Source organism: Barbus barbus (assembly GCF_936440315.1).
Source record: "Barbus barbus genome assembly, chromosome: 36".
In the NCBI taxonomy this organism is placed as follows: domain Eukaryota; kingdom Metazoa; phylum Chordata; class Actinopteri; order Cypriniformes; family Cyprinidae; genus Barbus; species Barbus barbus.
In genome coordinates, this window is record NC_136714.1 from 25,151,578 (window position 1) to 25,165,274 (window position 13,697).

Here is a 13,697-nt window from a genome sequence, read left to right on the forward strand (position 1 = left end):
AAAATAAAGAAAACAAACACGATGCGCTTTCTGCCGTCTCGGTCTCCGTGAACTGGAGCAGGTCCCAAAAATGAACTGAAACTCGGCATATAGACCTGCCTCACAGACATTAGAAATATCTCTATAGAAAGCTTGAATAGAAAAGTATAATACATTTTTAATAAATAAAACATTTTAGGCAGGTGGGTGGTAAAATAAATGGGGTATAGTAGTAAATGTTAAATGTAAAGTATAATTCAGTGTAGGCCTATGTAAACGCATTTTGGTTAAACTTTTATGGCTTAAATGTTTGTAAAATGATTGACAGCTAAAACGTTTGAGCAGATAAATGCTCTGAAACTACAAATATTAGGGTTAAACATATACTTTATAAAAGTCCATTGTCTATACAGTCAAGTCTGTTTAATTCTCTTTGTCAGAGAAAAAAAAAAGATGAGCTGGAGTTTAGACCTAATTATGTAATAGAGCAATTATTCCTGATCAGGGGAAAATTAACAGGTTTAAGTGTGTAATTGTATTTCTGTGATTATTTCATACATTATCATGAATTTGTAAATTTGTGCATTATTGTCCCCAGCTCAAAAGAAAATGTTGATAATAATTGTAATAATAGCTCCATCTAGTGGACAGAATTATTGAAACACTCTCTACAGAGAACAGAACTTGACTTTTGTTTGCCACCCTCCTTATTGACTGGTTTTAGCTTAATAGTGAATAATTGTAATAATGACCTTTAATAATAACAATAACAATGATGTAAAATTATCTTCAGTATTAGTTCAGCGAAACACATAAAAGGGAACTGGGTCATTCCACGAAATCTGTGCCTTTTGCATCCCTAAGAAATAATCAAACAGATTTAATATAGCAACGAATACATTTGCAATTTAAAAACATAACCATACTATGTATTCTTTCATCAATATTACATAAAATTTAAATAGCATTTATGCTGATAAGGGTAAGGTTTTTGGCCTGTCCCTCACTATGATTTTTGTTTTTCAGCAGGACTTTTAATTTGCAATATGAAGGCAAAATGATATAAAAATCACCTTTGCATGTTGTTTTAAATATAGTCTCATTGTTAAGCAATGTTTTTGGCATAACTATGCATTTTTTCCATAAAATTCAAATTATTTTATTGGTGTCCCCTGCTTTTAGGTTTCCCTCTTTAAAAAAAAAACTTGTAAAATAATGTACATTCAAGTGCTATCACTTCTGGAGGTTACATCATCTCTCAACCAGGACTCCCACACTTAAAACACAAGCATGTTTCTCTCACACTTCTATCATGTTCTATTTTTGATGATCTATGAGGCTTGATTGAGGGGGGGGGGGGGGGGGGGGGGGGCATCATGCAATGTCTAATTACTATTTTCAAAATGTAAATTTAAACAATTATTTATTACATTTAAAGTTTTGTTTTTGATTGCTAACACACTTCTTGAAAGAATTCTCCATTTCCTCTTAGTAATGCAATCTCAAAACTATACACACCAACTTGTGCAAACTTTCAGGTCAAAGTCAAACATTTTAGTCAAAAACACGTTCTCTTTTGTCAGACTCAATCTTTGGCCTCAGATGACACATAAACCATAAAACTAGAGAACACTAGATCAGTGAGTGTCAGGGAACTGTCGTGTGTGTGTCATGTGTTCCTGCCCCTTGTGTCCATATTTGGTTTGTTTCCTGTCATATCATTAGTTTAATTCTTGTCCAGCCTTGTTTGTCTCATTAGCTATGATTTACCTGTGTATATTAGTCCTGTCTGTTGAGTTACAATTCGTCTGGTCTACTCGTTATCCCCGGTGTTGGATGTCTGTGTCTTACCCTGCCTTGCCTTGTCTTGCCCTGCCTTGATGTCAGTAAAGTGTTATTTGAGTTTATATCCTCGTCTGCGTGTTCCTGGTTCCTCCCTCGTGTGTGCACCGTGACAGTGAGATCAATTCAAAACACTTTTACAAAAAACTCCTTTTGGGAAACAAGACATTTTGCAAGTCAATGTCTGTTACAGTATATGCAGCATAAATAGAGGGGTGCAGTTACAGTAAAAGTCTTTCATTGTCATTACTGTAAAGTGATCTTACAGTAAATGAAAAGCATTGGCTACAAATCAATTCAACAGATGCAGCGAAGAGATGATGTTGAGGGTTTTGTTTATTTTTTATGCTTTTTCTCTCCAGAAACCTTTTTGTTGTTCATGTTCTATATTCCATTAAGAATATGTTCTGATTTTCAGTGCAATATGCAACCTTCGGAAATGCATGGATGTTTTGACTGATTTTACTATGTGGAGAGAAATAATATTTTCATGCATAATACTGGTCTTATGTGTTGTGTTTGGTCAATCATAAAAAGTGATGCTGAGTTAACTTAAAAAAAATGGAGGAAGCCCGTTGCCTTAAAGATATTTTGACTGACTTGCGTTATACTATGCCCTTATAAAGCTTAGCTAAACAGGCCAATTAAACAATTACTAATCATTCTCATTTTTTAATAATTCTTCCATTTCATTAATATGTCTTTTTTAAATATTTTTTATTAAACACATGGGGTCATTAATGATGCTTACATTATAACGTGCAAATTCACACACAATGTATCTTTAATTTGGCCAGAAATCCTTAGTTTTTCTTGTTGACTTTAACTCTCGTTTCATCCCTCAGTTTTCTAAAAAAGCATCATGATGAATAATTATATTTATTTAACCACTGTGATTTTTTCTGTTTATATAATCTCATACTATGATGAACACATGATATTCATGTTTGTTGTTTTATGCCATAAGATTGTTCATCGTTAGATACAACCATCTTTCCCTGATCTTATATGTAATTATAAGTTAGGCAATAAAAAAAAAAGAGGGACAGGTGCATTAATGGCGCTTTTCCACTGCATGGTACGGCATAGTACAGCTCACCTTTGGGGGGTTTTCCACTGGGTACAGAAAATACAGTAACACCACAGACAAATCAGCCTAAATCCATACTTTTGTAAAATGGAGGCTGCCATCATGATGATTTCAAGATCAGGGGGCATTTTGGAAATATTAATAAGTATGTATTTATCAAAATATTGATTAAAATATGTCAGATCTGCAAGTTATCAACATAACACCACAGACACTAATACAGTGTGACACATGAAATTGTCAGAAGTTTAGCTAATTTTAAGAAATTTAATAAGAAAGAATGTACTCCCCATGCACCTCTCAGATCAGCCAACACCTGCAGTTACCTTTACACACAGGAAGTAGTCCAAATAGCATTCTCCGGGAACATACATATTTTGTTACAAATGCAATCTTTAAAACTCAATTAAATATTTATTTTAAAACAAAAAATGTAACAGTGCACAAATTGGGTTTACCCTACAGAACACAACCATGCAAACGTTTTATGATTTATTGGTATTTAAAGTTTATTTCAACTGTTGTAAAGTAGAGGGACACCACTTGCCACCACAAATGAAGAATTTTATTTTCAATTTATTTTTCTGTTTCTATTTATGTTTACATATATGTGTATTTTTATTCACATCTTATTTTTTAATGAGAAAATGATGTGACATATACAGCCAAGTATGGTGACCCATACAAGGAATTTGTGCTCTGCATTTAACCCATCCAACGTGCACACACACAGCAGTGAACACACACACACACACACACACACACAGCAGTGAACACACACACACACACAGCAGTGAACACACACACACACACAGCAGTGAACACACACACACACACACACACCGTGAACACACACCGAGCAGTGAACACACACACCGTGAACACACACCCGGAGCAGTGGGCAGCCATTTATGCTGCGGCGCCCGGGGAGCAGTTGAGGGTTCGGTGCCTTGCTCAAGGGCACCTCAGTCGTGGTATTGAGGGTGGAGAGAGCGCTGGACATTCACTCCCCCCTTACTAAATAAATAAACAAAATAAACATTTTGCATTGCAGTTTTTTTTTATTATTATTATAGTATGCCAACAGAATTAGTTTCATTTGTATGTAATTGTTTGGCACTATCTTCAATTCATCTTTAGATAGCAGCATTTAGTTGAACAAATAAAACAAATTTATAACTTTTGTTTCAATTATTTTGAGATCTTGTTTCTGTTTCTTCATTTTATGCCCCAGATACAAACATAACCTCTTTTGCTACACCAGGGGCCTGAACCATGATGGTGGCTGAACAAATTCAGAGTTACAGGATTAGTTTTGAGTTGACAAAACCAAACCAGTCCAATCCGGCTTTGTTGGTACCATGAAGCTGATCATCAACTTTCTCTGTCAACTCAGGCTTGATCCTGAGTTAATAGAGCACGTGCACATGAATGTGTGACATCAGTAATGAGCAGCCAATCACATGCCTTCAAACTGTGATTCACTTTTTGTGAGAGAGTGTGTAATTCACTACCAAATATTAAAAGATTGAACAATATGAAGAATTTGAACACATTTACACAGCAAGATGAAACGATCTATCCATGAAAGAGGAAAACTTAAAGAAAACATCTTCCTATATAAGTGGAGGTATAAGTTGTAAAGTCAGTTTATAGAGTTGATAATATTTATAGGTATAAAAACACTTAAAAATTTCATATGTAGTCATGTTTAATGCTATTGATTCTAAAACTTATTTATATTGCATATTATCTATATCTTTATATTTATTTAAAATAAAAGTAATAATTACTATTAATCTAAGATGGTTTGTGTAATGGATTAAAGGTATAATAATTATAGCCTATAAATAGTAATAATAAAAAAATATTTATTTATTTATTTAGTCATTTAGCAGACGCTTTTATCCAAAGCGACTTACAAATGAGGACATAAGAAGCAATCAAAACCAACAAAAGAGCAACAACGTGCAAGTGCTATTACAAGTCTTGGTTAGCCTAACGCAGTACAGATAATTATTATTATTATTATTGTTATTTTTTTAATAAAAAGACATAGATAAAATACAATTAGAATAGATAGTGCTAGAGTTAGAGGGTCAAGTAAAGATGGAACAGATGAGTTTTTAGCCGTTTCTTGAAGATGGGTAAGGATTCAGCTGCTCGGATCGAGTTGGGCAGGTCATTCCACCAGATGGGAACAGTTAATGAAAAAGTCCTTGAAAGTGTTTTTCTGTGTCTTTGGGATGGTACAATAATGCGTCATTCACTTGAAGAACGCAAGCTTCTAGAGGGCATATAAATCTGAATTAATGAATTTAGGTAAAGGGGTGCAGAGCCAGTGGTGGTTCTGTAGGCAAACATTAATGCCTTGAATTTAAAGCGAGCAGCTATTGGTAGCCAGTGCAAATTGATGAACAGAGGCGTGACGTGCGTTCTTTTCGGCTCATTAAAGATTAATCTTGCAGCGGCATTTTGGATTAATTGTAGAGGTTTAATAGAATTGGCTGGAAGACCTGCCAAGAGAGCATTGCAATCGCCAAGTCTGGACAGAACAAGAGCCTGAACAAGGAGTTGTGTTGCATGTTCCGAGAGAAAGGGCCTGATCTTCTTAATATTATATAATGCAAATCTGCAGGACCGGGCAATTTTAACAATGTGGTCTGAGAAATTCAGCTCATCATCAAACACAACTCCAAGGTTTCTGGCTGTTTTTGAAGGAGTTATGGTTGATGAGCCTAACTGGAAGCTGAGATTGTGATGAAGCGCTGGGTTAGCTGAAACTACAAGCAGTTCTGTCTTAGCTAGGTTAAGTTGAAGGTGATGGTCCATCATCCAGCAAGAAATGTCTGTTAGACACGCAGAGATGCGAGTAGCTATCGTCGGATCATCAGGATGGAATGAGAGGTAGAGTTGAGTGTCATCAGCATAGCAGTGAAAGGAAAAGCCATGTTTCTGAATGACAGAACCTAGTGATGCCATATAGACAGAAAAGAGAAGTGGTCCAAGAACTGAGCCCTGAGGCACCCCAGTAGCTAGATGTTGCGACTTGGATACCTCACCTCTCCAAGATACTTTGAAGGACCTATCAGAGAGGTAAGACTCAAACCACTGGAGTGCGGTTCCTGAGATGCCCTTTCTCAATAGGGTTGACAAGAGGATCTGGTGGTTGACTGTATCAAAAGCAGCAGACAAATCTAGCAACATGAGTAATGAAGATTTGTCAGCCGCTCTTGCAAGTCTTAGGGCTTCATCAACAGAGAGCAAGGCAGTTTCGGTCGAATGTCCACGTCTGAAGCCAGATTGGTTACTGTCCAGGAGGTTGTTCTGTGTGAGAAAGACAGAGACTTGGTTGAACACAACTCGTTCAAGTGTTTTTGCAATGAAAGGAAGAAGGGAAACCGGTCTATAGTTCCCAAAAAGAGTTGGGTTAAGAGTGGGTTTTTTAAGAAGTGGAGTTATACGAGCCTGTTTAAATGCAGAGGGAAAAATTCCAGTGTGAAGGGATGTGTTAACGATGTGAGTGATTGCAGGAGAACTGGCTTGAAGGAGATGAGATGGAATAGGATCAAGCGGACGAGTAGTAGGATGACTGGAAAGGATGAGTATAGAGACTTCTGCCTAAGAGAGTGGAGAGAAGGATGTGAACGAGTGTATGTTTGCTGGTAAGATATGCTTGATAGATTGTGGTGTGGAAAATTGTGCAGCGAGGTTTGTAATTTTATTAATGAAGAATGTGGCAAAGTCATCAGCTGTTAGAGATGATGAAGGAGGGGGAGGAGGAGGACAAAGGAGGGAGGAAAATGTTTTAAATAGCATGCGAGAGTTAGGTGAGTTGTTAATTTTGTCATGATAGTATGTCCTTTTAGCAGTGGAAACATTAGCAGAGAAGTCAGAGAGGAGTGATCGATATGAATTAAGGTCAGTAGGATTTTGTGATTTGCGCCATACCCTTTCTGCAGCCCTGAGTTTAGAACGATGTTTTTGGAGAACATCAGATAGCCAAGGGGCAGAAGGGGTACTACGGGCTGGCTTGGATGAAAAGGGGCAGAAAGTATCTAAACAAGACTTCAGAGTGGAACAGAAAGTATCAGTAGCACTGTTAGCATCAAGAGAGGATAAATGTTTAGGGGGAGGAAGCGAAGATGAAACCATAGCAGATAGCCGGGAGGGTGAGAGTGAACGCAAGTTACGTCGAAAATTTACATGTGGAGGGATATGTGATGTGTCAGGAATCATGTTGAGGGTAAGAGTGAGGAGGAAGTGATCAGAGGTGTGCAGTGGAGTAACCAGCACATGATCAGTGGAGCAGTGCCGTGTGTAAATAAGGTCCAGTTGGTTCCCTGATTTGTGAGTAGCCGTAGTTAGCACTCTCTTGAGATCAAAAGACGCAAGCAGAGTGTGGAAGTCTGCAGCCTGAGGTTTATCTAGGTGAATGTTGAAGTCTCCAAGTAAGACAAAGGGAGTACCATCCTGAGGAAAGGTTGAGAGCAATAAATCTAATTCTTCCACAAAATTACCTAGTGATCCTGGGGGACAATAAACAACTACAAAATGGATTTTTAGAGGGTAGGTAATAGTAACCGAATGTGATTCAAAAGAGTTGTTGATACTCAGAGATGGTAAAGGAGTAAATGTCCAATTATTAGAGATGAGCAGACCAGTACCTCCACCTCTTCCAGTCAAACGGGGGGTGTGGGAAAAGGATAAATTATTGGAGAGTGCTGCAGGTGTAACATTGTCCTCTGGTTTGATCCAGGTCTCTGTCAGGGCCATGAGGTTTAACGTTGAATGACTAGTAATGGAAATAATGAAATCAGCTTTGTTGACAGCAGATTGACAATTCCAGAGACCAATAGAAAAAGAAAATAATATATTAGCAGACATAGGCAAAGTGCGCAGGTTGATAGGATTGCGCCGTCTACAGTGTGTGATGCGTGGTTTGCGAGTGGTAGTGATGGTAGTGATCTGGAAACACATAGTAAACACATATATATACACATATATATTACAAAAAATAATCATCTCTAAAAATTAGACGATTTTATGTTTAAAAATGTTTTTCTACAGTATGTACGCTCAAAAATGCTGGGTTAAAAAATAACCCAGCCGCTGGGTAACTATGGGACAGAACACACGCTGGGTTGTTTTGACCCAAGTGTTGGGTTTAACCATATGACCCAGAATGCTGGGTTGTTTCTTTGACCCAACCAGTGGGTCAGGTTAACTGTGTTGCTGGGTTAAACATTACCTAAACATTGGGTTATTTGTTGTCTCATTGCCTTGCTACCTTTATATTTACCAATATAACCAATAATAATAAATAAAAATCACAAAGGAATGTAAAATTATTATTTTTTCTGTAATACAATTACACAACACAAAAAATGCAACTATCAATTTAATGAGTTTTCACATTTCTTTTTAAAACAATATTTGAATGGGTGCTACTGTTACACATCACATCCAACCCCTACAGACACAAATAAAACAACGTTTTTTGTAAATCAGATTCTTTAAAACACAAAACTTTGTAAACTAGTTACTGTAGATGAAGAAAAACAGCCCCAAGCAACAAGTCCGTTTCAGTGGCATGGCCCGAAACAATGGCAAAGGTGTGGGATATCGTTGTCTTGTCAACAAAGCACAATATGTGCAGGAATGCATCAGTATGTTGGTCCCCACCTGTTAATTACACAACACTTAGTCTTGAAACATAACTTACATTTTTACAAGTTGTAACATTTAAGTAGACTTAAATAAATAACATTTAAGTGTATTTTATGGAAATCAGCCAAACCATCAGGGTTTTCCTGTGAACTGGGTCAGTAAAGGTTGCTCAAAGTAAATATTTATTGTTCTACTGATTTAGGTTTCTTTCTGCTGACTGGCACTTCTTAGTTGTCTACCTAAATTTCATCCAACCAACATGGCATAAATTATGGGGTATTTAAAGCCCCCAATATATACAGTACCCTGCAAAAGTTTTAGGCCACTAGTATTTTAGCCAGCTAAATAAAAAAATGTTTTTAAGTCAGTTATTTCTATCTTTTGCTGTAATGTGTCTGTAGGAAATATCAGTTTACATTTCCAAACATACATTTTGCCATTAATTGTAATAATCCAGTGAGATTTTTGTTTGCACAAAGAGTCTAAAAACAGCCAGTGCTCCACACAGAGATCTGATCTGATCATCATCCAGTCTGTCTGGAATGACATGAAGAAACAGAACAAACTGAGACAGACTAAATCCAAAAGAACTGTGGCAACGTCTCCAAAATGCTTCAAGAAACCTAAAACAGTCATTGTGTTAGCCTGCTTTCTGGACTGATTATGAAATGTAAGTTGAATAGAAACATGTAGTGTGTTTAACACAAAGCTTAGGATGGTGACCAAACCCGTGTCACTACTGGAAAGTGCTGTTAAAATCTGAGGACAAAAAATAAATAGGTTATCTTCACATCATTTACAATAGATGTACTATAGCAGGTTATAATCTTCACTTATGAAGAGGTGGAAAAGACTTTGCCACGTGTTCATAAATCAAGTTAATGTACTAAAATACTTACAATTCGGTCTCAGACTCTCCAAGCTGTTGCATTTAAGTTTCAGTATATTTGTTGCTCTTGATTGTGACACCTTCTGTTTGTTGTCCCTCTGTATCATATCCTTCTCGCTTTTTTGATGATCAAACTGTGGTTTGGGCTTTATGCTCTCCTCACCTTGCTTCACAATGTCCATATGACATTTTTCTGTTTTAAATAAACATTACATCAAATTTAGCATTAAGGCAACAATTGAGTGTGTTAATTGTGTAAACTGTAAAAGAATGGCAACATGTTCTCAATCTCAAATCATACTGGACCGATAAAAAAGCAAAACAGTTTTAAATATGGACAAAATCAAATTTGCTTATGCATTCAGAAGATATAGTTTTTCATCAGATGTAGCCTACTTTTGGATCTCTAGAGGGAAACAGTCGAAGTAAAGATAACAAAAGTAAAAATAACATTCAATTGATTTTTAATGCTAAATTGGAAAGACTGTGAAAAAAATGACCTCTGAGTTTGTCAATGTATGTATTTTTGCTTAAGTCACCATTTTGCATTAACTGAAAGTAAAACCAAATTTTTAACACAAATAAAATTCCAGTTACCGCACATAACCTGCAGTAAACCACAGAGTTTTATCATGTGTCTTGTTATATCATGCGAGAACACTCAACATTTAAAGGGTAGCTACCAAGTTCAGCACTGCTCTCATCTAGGCTATTCCAAACATTAAAAAAATAGTTCAAAAGCCACCTAGAGCACCTGGTCACTTCATGCTTATCTGTCTGTCTGATCGGATAGCTATCCGATCGTGAAATGACCAGGTGTAAAGAGACCTTTGTTATAGACATAGCTACTCACCGTCCATGAAACCCTTTTGCCGAGCATTCGTCAGATGCATTATATCTCTGAAACTTTTCAGAGATTTTAAATATTTCAACCCAACAGATGCCATGGAGCCTCTTAAACGAAAAGCATAAAGCAAGTTGTGTTGATGTTAAACAAGCAACCTTATGCTTGGGTCACTGCCTGTTTTGAGAGTAAATAAATAAACACACAGGCTGAAATCTTGCAGTTATAACTGAAATTGAAACTAAAAACACGTCTGCAAAATAAAAGTGATTAATTTTCTGTTATTGTATTGAGTGGAATACCAGCTACAGGTAAGGATACTCAAAAAACTGAAATGTTACGATTTTATTAAATATACGCTTACACCAAGTAGCTTACACACAAAAACTAAACAAACACATCTTAAAAATCCATAAGAGGCATTTTTTTTATGATTCTGATGACAAAAATCATTAAAAAAACCAAACAAAAAAAAAATTTGTTTGTGTATATTCAACATCAAGATAAAGTCCAAATCAAGACCACTGCCACTTTTATATAAAAAAAAATACATTTAAAAAAATAGTTATTTAAACTGTAATTTTTATTTGTATTTATTTATTGATTTATTTTACAATATATTTTCACAGGCCTATCTTGAGCAAATAAGTGCCTTGAACGGCACAGAATGAGATCTTCCTGTCTTTACATGAAAATTTTGATATGGTGAAATTACATTCGTGCATAATATCGTTATAAATAGTTCAAAAGCATATAAATTGCGAGAAAATCCGAGAAACGACAACATCTGAGAAACATCTCACCGTCTACTCACCGTCAAGACCTGTTTACGTTCTCCTTCAGTCAAAGACTACTGCAAGGTCCAGTAAAACGCTTAATGTGAAAGAATTCTGTGAATGGGCGGGCCTTTGTGTGTTTTATTTATCTAACATCCAGGCAGAGCTCTAGTGAGGAACTGATCACTGAAATGTCTTGTATGACCAAAATTATTATGACCTTATGAAATGTGTTTTGTTACAGCAGTTTGTTAAGATTCTATTCTATTGTCCATGAAGAAATTATTTTTACAAAGGTGAAATGTATGCATAATAAAATACAATAGTGTGTGTGTGTGTGTGTGTGTGTGTGTGTGTGTGTGTGTGTGTGTGTGTGTCTTGGCATGTTGAAAAGTCATCTTTTTGCAAAGGCTGCAAAAGCAAATATTGCTGATGCAAAGAAATTTAACCATCTGTGTGGTCGTGTTCTGTTTTCAAAAGCAGAAGGCATCCGTGAGATTTTATCCTCCTTGTTTCATGTTGTTTGTAAGGCCTGTTTTGACTATTATCTATTTAATGTTTTGTTCAATTACCTATTATTTATGGAAAACGATTAAGAGGGAAGGGGTAATGCTGATTGTAAAATGTAAATTATTACAAAAAAATCTGAAAAGAGAAGGACGACTAGAGATTTAAGTAAAGAAATAATGGCTTTTTGCTTTTTGCTTCCTGTTGACGCGAACAAGAATGAAGAGCAATAGGCACTTTTTACTATTGAAAAAACAATAAAATGGAGTCTAACATATATAGATAAACATGACACAATATAACATTAAGATCACACGAAAAAATTATAAAATGAATATAGACATACTTTTGTTAAAGCCACCAGGTATTTAATATAATCTATAATAATGTGGTTTAAAATGGCTTTTTTCTCACCATAAATAAGAAACTAAAATATTGTTGGCAATAAAAGTAAAGTAAATTAGTGCAATGTAAAATATGAGTTTAAAGAAAGGGAGCTTGAACATCTAATAGGGATACACAATTACTTTCCCTCCCCATTTTCAACAGCTTAAACATCCAACATCCAAAGTCCTTTTGAAAACTAAAACCCTGAAAAAAAAAAAAACCTGTACACTCGCATGAGATAAACTCCAGTCAGTGGTGTGGTGTATAGCACCAGTGGCTTTATTATACAAAATACAGATCACAGAGGTCAGCACAGTTATCGCATGACCATGAATCACAGGAAATGAATAAGACTGCTACTATATATACATATATATATGGTTGTCAGTCCTTGTGTTTGTTCCCCTCTTGTTCTCATGTCCCAGTGTTTATGCCCATATTTGGTTATTTTCCTGTTCCTGTTCTGATTGTGTTGATTTGATTTCAGTCCTTGATGTTTCCTCTTTACTTTCCGGTTACTTAAGCCCTGAGTTTAGCATCACGTGTTAACGTCCTTTTGTGCTACTTGTATGGTCCTGTGTTTACCGCTGTGAAGTTCATCATTAAAGACTCTTGGTGAGAATCTACTCCTCGTTTCTTGCTCCTTCTGTGGCGGAACTGTGACAATGGTACAATATATTCATTTATTAAGTAATTTATCACCTTAGTTCAGGGGTGGGGAACGTTGATCCAGGAGGGCGGGTGTCCCTGCAGTGTTTGGCTCCAACCCTAATTAAACACGCCTGAAACAGCTAATCAAGGTCTTCAGGATGCAGTTAGGTATCTTTTTTTCAGGTGTTTTCAGGGTTGGAGCTAAACTCTGCAGGAGAGTGGCCCTCCAGGATCAACGGTCCCCACCCCTGCCTTACAGGGTCTGAAAGAGTCCAGAGATGCTACCTTTTAGTATGTGATGCAGAACCAGAGGCATCATTAGTAAACATTTAATGAGCCTATACAAGCTGTTAGGAACATATTAGCAGTCCACCCCCATTTGCTGCATTATACCCTGCTTGGTTCTAATTTACATTACACTGAACTTTGCGTCTGTGTCAAGGTCTTACTGTGCGCTTAGCTGGAGAGGCACCGTGGCTTTTGCTGCATTGAAGTATTTAAAAACATCTAAATATTTTAGAGATATAACTTATCTACGTAAAGGTTTTATGGATGGTGAGTGTTTCTCAGATTTTCTTATTTCAGATTTTTGGTGGCTTTTATTTCAGATGTAGCCTACAGTATAGAAAATAATAAAAATTCTGAACTTGGTAGGCTATAGGCTAAATTACCATGAGAAATGATTACTCAACCGTCTATTTTTGATAAATCGTTTGTTGTAAAAGCTTTTGGTTTTACTTCTGTTTTTGGGCAGCAGATATGACTTCAGCAGAAGTGTAGCTATATAATTAATAAACAATTTTGAAGATCCTGGATCTCATGTCTATTAGTTTAAAAGTCAGTCCCCCTGAAATTAATTTTTGTTTGACTTCCAAAACCAGACTGGAGATCATGTGGTTAACACTAACAGTAATATGCTGTAAACTTGACACTCAGTGGGGTGGTGTTGAGTTTTTATGCCGTTTTTTTTTTTTTAATAGGTCAGTGAAATACTGTAACATGTCAGTTTTGGTTTTGTTCTGTTCCTACCTTATTTGGTTCTTCCTGTTTTAGTTCCTGTCC

The 13,697-nt window shown here is 36.2% G+C and overlaps 1 long non-coding RNA gene across 1 annotated transcript; it reads right to left on the reverse strand.

Annotated features, from left to right (window-relative positions):
- Positions 1 to 8,255: 8,255 nt before the first annotated feature.
- LOC306855948 lies at positions 8,256 to 11,208 on the reverse strand. Its single transcript, XR_013782970.1, has 4 exons — positions 11,129 to 11,208; positions 10,324 to 10,491; positions 9,481 to 9,663; positions 8,256 to 9,340 (listed from the first exon to the last, which is right to left on the reverse strand). It is a non-coding gene; the product is annotated as an uncharacterized lncRNA (long non-coding RNA).
- Positions 11,209 to 13,697: the final 2,489 nt, after the last annotated feature.